Source organism: Leucoraja erinacea, chromosome 22 (assembly GCF_028641065.1).
Source record: "Leucoraja erinacea ecotype New England chromosome 22, Leri_hhj_1, whole genome shotgun sequence".
Taxonomy (NCBI): domain Eukaryota; kingdom Metazoa; phylum Chordata; class Chondrichthyes; order Rajiformes; family Rajidae; genus Leucoraja; species Leucoraja erinaceus.
This window is the reverse complement of record NC_073398.1, coordinates 28,350,062-28,357,204: the sequence shown is the minus strand read 5'-3', so window position 1 is coordinate 28,357,204 and position 7,143 is coordinate 28,350,062. Positions and strand designations below refer to the sequence as shown.

Genomic DNA, 7,143 nt, shown 5'->3' with positions numbered 1-7,143 from the left:
GTACTCCAAAGACGTACAGGTTTGTAGATTAATTGGTCTGGTGTAAATGTAAAATTTTCCCTACTGTGTGTAGGATAGTGTTAATGTGTGGGGATCGCTGGTCGGTGTGGACTCGGTGGGCACTTGCTCAGATTCTTAAGAATGGAATCCCATCATAACCTCGAGAGGACATATAATAGGTGAAGCAGAAATTGGTCTTCAATTATATGATCTGTTTGGAGGCCAGGTTGATGGAAACTTATGTAGGTGGTGATTCGTTTAGCTGTTGTTGGCACTTGCTATTGTGCAAATAATGTGAGCATTCTCTCAAACACATGTTCAGAAGATGATAGTGGGGATCCTGCCCATCTGCATAAACATCTTACTCCCCGGTCTCAATGACAAGACCCAATCACCATCCTGCTGCCCCTCAAACATCTCAGTTCCTAGGAACCATATCACCTTTAGTACCATCAGTATATGTTGCTTAACTAAATTTTCAGAAAGCTTTTGATAAAGTGCCACACGTTAAACTGCTAAGGAAGATGAGAGCCCATGGTATCAAAGGGCAGATACTAGCATTGCCTGCAGGTTGGCTGGATGGCAAAAGGCAAAGACTGGCAATAAAGGGGGCTTTTTCTGGTTGGCCGCCAGTGACTGGTGGAGTTCTGCAGGGGTCGATGCTGAGGCCGTTACTCTTCATGATCTATATTAATGATTAGGATGATTGAAGGCTTTGTGGCCAAGTTTACGGATTATACCAAAATAGGTGAAGGGGCAGGTAGTGTGGAGAAAGCAGGGACTCTGCAGAAAGACTTGGACAGGTTGGTAGAGTGGGCAGAGAAGTGGCAGATGGCATATAGTGTAGCAAATTGTGCAGGTGTGCATTTTGGTAGTAGGAATAAAGGCGTAGACTATTTTTTAAATGGGGAGAGAATCCAGGAATCAAAGGTGCAAAGGGACTTGAGAGTGCTGGTGCAGGATTCCCAAAAGTTAATCTGCAAATTAATCATGTACATATATCTACACTGAATTCCATCAGAAAACGTTCACTCTATAAATCAGGGCTAGTTTTCACTGGTGACTTATTTTAGCATTATGAAGGATTTCAAGATAATCAGGTAGCACAGTGACCTCTGTTATGTTTTAAAACATTCTGTTAAACTGTAAACCTGAACAATGACATTGAAACTCCAGGTTTGGAAACGTACTGAATCCAACATTAATGAGTAAGGGAATTAACATATATACATTGCCGAATCTTCCTGAGGTGGCTGATTGTGGGAGTAGATGTTTGAACAAAAAAAAATTCAAGAGCCAGAATTTGAAGAAACAGAGTTGGAAGAAATTCTGAGGGGGTATAAGGATATGGCAAAGGAGTTAAACAAATACTTTGTGTGTATGACTAATTCCCCTTGTGAAGTGGTGCTTTACAAACTTGAAATGGTTCAGATATTTCCACAGTACAGTTGTGAAGGGGAGGAGTGGATCATTTCAATTTAATGTCAACAAAGGAACATTAATGCATTTCGTTGTCTCTGTACTGTACACTGACAATGACAATTAAAATTGAATCTGAATCTGAAAATTGAATCTGAATCTGAATCTAATATATTTCTGGAGCAGGATGGTGTACGTCTTGGAGTGAAGCATGCAAGTAATGATGTTCCCTTGCACTTGATGCTCCTCTCCTTCCCAGTAGCAGAGGTATCTGGTTTGGGAAGTGCTGACGGACAGCCTAGGGGAGCAACGGAAATACATTACGTAGATGACACACGCTGCAGCAACTTTATCAATGCTGGAGTCAATTAATTTTTGGGGTGTTGGATGGGGTAGTAATCAAGGGAGCTGCTTTTTGTGGGCAGTGTTAACATTATTGGGTGTTGTTGGAACTGCAGTCATCAAGACAAGTGGAGAGTATTCCATCACATATATCTGACATCTTTCAGATGGTGGAAAAACTTCGTAGTGCTCTTGTAATCACAGTATTTATAAGACCAAACCATTTTAGTTACTGGTAGGTCGTGATCCCAAGGATGTTGATGGTGAGCCACTCAGCAATGGTAATATCAATGGTAAATAATTGGAACCTCGTGCTGAAGAACACTATGGACTTGCACTTTTGGCCCCAATGTTACTTACCACTCATCAGTTTTTGTCTAATGTTGCTCAGATTTGCAGCATGCAGGCATGGACTAATTCACTTGTCCAGAAGCTGTGAATGAAATTATAAATGGTATGACCAGAAGGGACCATCATCACCTCTGAGCTTGTCGTGGAAGGAAAATATTTGCTGAAGCAGCTGATGATGGGACTAGGACACTGACTTGAACGTCTGCACTGACATCCTAGGATTATTGATTTCCAGCATCCACAACCATCTTCCCGGTAAGATAAAACTCTAATCATTGAAATGTTGACTTCAATTTTGCTAGGTGCATCTAAGACAGGAGGGGGAGAACACATTTACTAAAGAAAGTGGACATCTGGGATGTCCTACAATGGAAAGCCTAATCTTGGGAGCACATGTGCCAGAGATGGAGAAATTGAGAGTGGGGCATAGTGTCTTTGTAAGAGGCAGGTGGGAGGAGGAGTCTAGATTACTGTGGGAGTCGGTGGGTTTGTAGTAGACATCAGTCGATAGTCTGTCGCCTGTGATAGAGACAATGTAGTAGGTGGGCGGTCAGGGCCGCTCTCTAGTTGGTGATAGGATGGTTCAGTTGCCTGATAATAGCTAGGGAGAAACTGTCCTTGAATCTGAAATTATGCGTTTTTACACTTCTGTACCTCATGCCTGATGGGAGAAGGGAGTGATCGGGGTGAGACTCATCCTTGATTGTGCTGCTGGCCTTGACGAGGCAGCGTGGTGTAGATGGATCAATGGAAGTGAGGTCGATTTGCAAGATGGTCTGGGCTGTTTCCACAATTCTCTGCAATTTCTTGCAGTCTTGAATGGAGAATGCTGTGATGCATCCTGATAAAATGATTTCCATGGCACATCTGTGGAAGTTGGTGAGAGTTGTTGGGGACATGCCGAACTTCTTAAGCCTCTGAAGGAAGTAGAGACATTAGTGTGTTTTTGTGGCCATTGCTTTGATATGGCTGGCCCAGGACAAGTTGTTGGTGATATTTACACCGAAGAACTTTAAGCTTTCAACCATCTCTACTTCAGCACCATCAATATGAATGAATGAATACAAGTCACAGTGAAATTCTTTGCTTGCACGCCTTGGGTATGCAAATAGTCACCACATAAAAGGCACTGACAAAGTTACAAAGTATCCCGCACCAGGTCCTCCTTTGTTCTCCCCGCCCCCCCCCCATGCCGGGTCCTCCTTTGTTTTCCTCTCCCTCCACCCCCCTCACAGCAGTCCCCCCCCATACTATGTGTAATGCTTTTCTTGGTGAAGTTGATCAATCTCCTTTGTCTTGCTGACATTGAGGGAAAGGTTGTTGTCTTGGCACTAGGTTACGAGGTTGTCAATCTCCTTCATGTACTCCGTCTCGTCATTATTTGGTATCTGATCCCCTACGATGTTGTCTGCAAATTTGTACATTGTTGGTTTTGCATTTGGCTGCACGTCTGGGTGTACATGGAGTGAACAAGGGGGCTGAGGATGCCTCTTTGCCGGGCATCGGTGTTGAAGATTATCGTCGAGGATGATTTGTCACCTGTCCTCAGGCCCTCTCTTAGATGAACTGAGGCTCAGGCCAGTTTCAATTTTAGTGGCCTCCAAACCAAGATCAAGCAGAGGCCCCCAAATCAGGATTCCTTTGAAGCATTGAGGCCCATGCCAAATGGCACTTGTTGCCCCCACCCCCCTGCCTGTCCTCCCTGCTTGTGGTCTGTTGGGCTGGAAGTGAGGTTGGAAGCCAGTTGACTCCAACATCCACGAGTTTGTAGATGAGCTTGAATAGGACAAAGGTATTGAAAGCAGAGCTGTAGTCTACAAATAGAAGTCTGATTTTCCACATGACTAGGTAAAATAAATGCCATATTGTGTCTGTACTGAAACAGCCTGGCTAGACGTGTGACCAGTTCTGAAGTAAAGATTTCGCCCACTACAAGCAGATTGCACACAGCTTCCATGAACCGAGCTGGCTAAGCACTGAGCGCTGGAGTAACCGCGGCGGCATCTCCGGAAGAGCGAAACGTCGCTTGTGCAAAGAGTGAACGTATCTCTGGAGGACGTGGATCGGCAACGTTCGATGTTGGTCGGAAACCGTTAAACGGACGGCCGCGCGCTCTAGGCCTGGAGAGCGCGGGCGCGTCACGTGACGGCTGCTGGAAGCAGCGGTTCCTTCCTCCATTCGTCGCCGTCGTCGCCACCGCCATCGCCCAGCGCCACCTGCAGCAGCGGGCCATGGGCGAACACCGAGCTGGTAGAAACATGAATAGGTGGCAGGGTGCCAGGTATGTACGAGCACGGAAACCTAGTGTTATATGCGCACTCAGTCCGCCCCGAGAGACTGAGTGCGCATGCACATCGAGATGGCTTTATCATTGAAGTCGGTCGGGGCCAGTTGCTGCAAGGGGAGGTTCAGGTCAGTCACATTTATTTTGTACCAAAAAAAATTGCATTCAGTTACTAATAGCTTCATAACTTATCACCACTGAGCACCGTCTACCTGTAGTACGGCTTTTAGTAGCTGGCCATTTCCGCCTCCAGGTGAACTGATCCACAGTATTTCATGTGAGGCTGGTCGAGAGTCATACTTTAAAGCGAAGAAGGTCGAGTTTGCTTTTGAATCAATATTTTGGCTGTGGGATCGAATGTTGGTCTTCGGACTACCAATACCCAATTCAATTCGCAGTTTCGCAGCAAATGAAACAATTGTAGCTGCATGACAGAATACCTCAGTAACATTCACGAATGGGCTGACATGTGGCAAATGATATTTGTGCTGCCAAAGTGTTGGAAAATAAGAGAGTCTAACTTCTTGAGACAATTTTGCTGAGTCCTGCACCATCAATATCCTGTGGTCAGGATTTGACCAGAAATTCAACTGGACTGGCTGGCAAAGCAGGTCAGAAGTTGATTATACAGTGACACAAGATCCACTGGAGAGGAACCTATATCCTGACAGGCAGGGTTGTTACTGTGTGTTGTGTTTAAACTAGATTGGCAGGGATGTGGGATCCAGTGCAGGTGAGAGGCTCAAAGTTAGTATGGAAGGTGATTAAAGAAAATTCATTGGACAGGCAAGGAGCACAGTGGGATTAAATTGTATGTAATTTAATGCAGGAGGCGTGACGGCCAAGGTGGATGAACTCTGGGTCTAGATAGGTATGTGTGACTGGGATGTTGTAGTTGCTATGTAAACCAAGCTAAGGCAGGACTGGCAGTTTAATGTTCCAGGGTACAAGTACAATGGAAGGAGAGGTAAAAGAGCTTTATTGATTAAGAAGAATGTCACGGCAGTGGTCTGAGACGATAGTACCAATATCAATCAGGCTTTTTGGGTGGTCAGACTCGTGCAACGGTGAAAGCAACAGGTCTCCTAAATTTTCTGAGACGCAACTTTCATCAAATAAAAAAAATTCTTCCACCAAACGTGTCCAAAGACAGGCAGCTCGATTTGTTACTTATACCTATGAGAGAGAAGCGAGTGTTACCAAACTTCTGAATTCACTGGGATGGAACGCTCTCCAAGACAGACATGAAGCTCACCGTTTGACCTGTTTTAACAAAATGCTAAATGGCAAGCTCGACATAGATTACAAAACCTACACCAAACCCAAACCAATTAGGAGCAGACGAGGGCATTCGATCTAATTTGAGATACCAGTTACCAAGGCAGATGTGTACAGTAATTCATTCTTCCCCCGCACAATTAAAACATGGAATAGTCTTCACCCTACCATAGTTACCCAACCAGATGCAATAAAATTTAAGGTAGCTCTTTCTTCCCAAGAACCCTTTCTGGCTTAAGTCCTCCCTCCACCACCTCCAATTCCATTTTGTATATTTTGGAGGACCAGGAAACCAAGAAACCAAGCTGAGAAATATAAAGCAACATATAGTCTGAAGAAGGATCTCGACCCAAGACGTTGCTTATTTTCTTCGCTCCATAGATGCTGCCTCACCCGCTGAGTTTCTCCAGCATTTTTGTCTACCTAATATAAAAGAAACTATCACCTTGTTGAGAATGTACGATGGGTCCTCAAATAGCAGTGAGAATTAGAAGAAAAAATATAGGCCTGGATATTACATGCAGCTATAAGACAAATTGTCATAGGGGATTTAAATTTTCCCAATATAGTTTGGAAATTGGTATGGGCAAGTGACTGTTGTGTCCATGGGTGAGCCATTTGGGACCAATGACAATCATTCTGTTAGTTTTAAAATAGTTATGAATAAGGCCACAAGTTGAAATTCAGTCTATGAAAGTAAGCATGCAGGTACAGCGGGCAGTGAAGAAAGCGAATGGCATGTTGGCCTTTATAACGAGGAATCGAATATAGGAGCAAAGAGGTCCTTCTGCAATTGTACAGAGCCCCAGTGAGGCCACATCTGGAGTATTGTGTGCTTTTGGTATCCTAATTTGAGGAAGGACATTCTTGCTATTGAGGGAGTGCAGCGTAGGTTAACAAGGTTAATTCCCAGGATGGCGGGACTGTCATATGCTGAGAGAATGGAGCAGCTGGGCTTGTACACTCTGGAGTTTAAAAGTATGAGAGGTGATCTCATTAACACATATAAGATTGTTAAGGGTTTGGACACGCCAGAGGCAGGAAACATGTTCCCGATGATGGGGGAGTCCAGAACCAGGGGCCACAGTTTAAGAATAAGGAGTAAGCCATTTAGAACGGACACGAGGAAACACTTTTTCTCACAGAGAGTGGTGAGTCTGTGGAATTCTCTGCCTTGGAGGGTGGTGGAGGCAGGTTCTCTGGATGCTTTCAAGAGAGAGCTAGATAGGGCTCTTAAAAATAGCAGTCAGGGGATATGGGGAGAAGGCAGGAACGCGTTACTGATTGGGGATGATCAGCCATGATCACTTTGAATGGCGGTGCTGGGTCGAATGGCCTACTCCTGCACCTATTGTCTATTGAAATACTGAATTGGGGAAAGACCAACTTTAATTTAAAGGTATGAGACAGGAGCTTGCAAAACTTGTTTGAGGGCAAAAGTGGGTCGTTTTTAAAAGTGTGATGATGAG

General features: G+C 44.6%; 1 protein-coding gene across 9 annotated transcripts in view; it reads left to right on the top strand.

Moving 5' to 3' along the window:
* LOC129707886 (bile acid-CoA:amino acid N-acyltransferase-like) overlaps nt 1-7,143 on the top strand; it is a 43,759-nt gene that overhangs the window by 12,034 nt on the left and 24,582 nt on the right. For 3 of the 9 annotated variants that reach the window (XM_055653309.1, XM_055653306.1, XM_055653303.1), the window contains exon 1: nt 4,235-4,393. The exons of 2 other annotated variants lie outside the window; for them this stretch is intronic. The gene's annotated coding sequence lies outside the window, so the exon portion shown is untranslated. 4 more of the 9 variants (XM_055653307.1, XM_055653304.1, XM_055653308.1 and 1 more) reach the window with 2 other exon arrangements.